General features: G+C 37.4%; 1 protein-coding gene across 1 annotated transcript in view; it reads right to left on the reverse strand.

Annotated features, from left to right (window-relative positions):
- The window catches only part of LOC118333732 (fibrinogen-like protein 1), a gene marked incomplete in the record, with an annotated part of 4,498 nt that overhangs the window by 1,613 nt on the left and 1,655 nt on the right, over positions 1 to 1,230 (reverse strand).

Consider the following 1,230-nt stretch of genomic DNA (forward strand, 5'->3'; position numbering starts at 1 on the left):
TGGAGGTATTGGTAGGCAGATTTTTTTTAACTTTAGACAGAGCCAGATTAGCCGGTCTTTTTCATTTTAGGGGTTAGTTAGCACCTTTTCATTGGCCACTTTGAAGTTTTTGTACTCAGCATAGCGCTGGTTACCATCAAAGTCCTCCAGGTTGATCCTCAGAGAATAATTCCCTGCACAGAAAAAACAAAACATGTATAAATCAAAACAACAAAATATTATTGTTTTGTTTGTTTGTTTGTTTGGCCACTTGAGGGCATCCAAACAAGTTGCAACCAACATCGCTGAACATTTAACTGACCATTAATATTAACTTGGGGTTACGTTTTTGGCCTCATAATTGTAAGTCCAATATTCATTATTCTCCTAGTTCTTCCTGCTGTGGCTGGAAATGAGGCTGATGAAGGCAGTGAGATTTAATATAAATGTTTTTTATAGGCGGTATTGACCTTGTGTGGTGATGTAATGCAGGTTGTCATTTCCAAGCCAAAATTCTGCCTATTATCTATCTTATCTATTATCTATCTATCTATCATATCTATCTATCTTATCTATTATCTATCTATCTATCAGGTCCGTGGCAGAGTATAAGGATGGTTTTGGGAGACATGGATGCAAATTTTGGCTTGGAAATTGATCAACCTGCATTAACATCACCACACAAGGTCAATACGCCTATAAAAACTTTATATTTAAATCTCACTGCCTTCATCAGCCTTCATTTCCAGCAACAAGCAGGGAATGAACTAGGAGAAATAATAATATTGGACTTACAATTATGAGGCCAAAAACGTAACCCCAAGTTAATATTAATGGTCAGTTAAATGTTCAGCGATGTTGGTTGCAACTTGTTTGGATGCCCTCAAGTGGCCAAACAAACAAACAAACAAAACAATAATATTTTGTTGTTTTGATTTATACATGTTTTGTTTTTTCTGTGCAGGGAATTATTCTCTGAGGATCAACCTGGAGAACTTTGATGGTAACCAGCGCATGCTGAGTACAAAAACTTCAGACAGTGGGCCACATGAAAAGGTGCTAACTAACCCCTAAACATGGAAAAGACCGGCTAATCGGCTCTGTCTAAAGTTAAAAAAAAAATCTGCTTACCAATACCTCCACCAGGTGGTAAATACCCATTGTGGTTTACTGGAAGCAACTATTTTGTTGGTCAGTCCAGTAACTTCCCGAAGCTTTCAATTTACACATACAGACACGAAAAATCTCCCC

Source organism: Morone saxatilis, unplaced genomic scaffold (genome assembly GCF_004916995.1).
Source record: "Morone saxatilis isolate NCDOM2014 unplaced genomic scaffold, NCSU_SB_2.0 Contig22, whole genome shotgun sequence".
In the NCBI taxonomy this organism is placed as follows: domain Eukaryota; kingdom Metazoa; phylum Chordata; class Actinopteri; family Moronidae; genus Morone; species Morone saxatilis.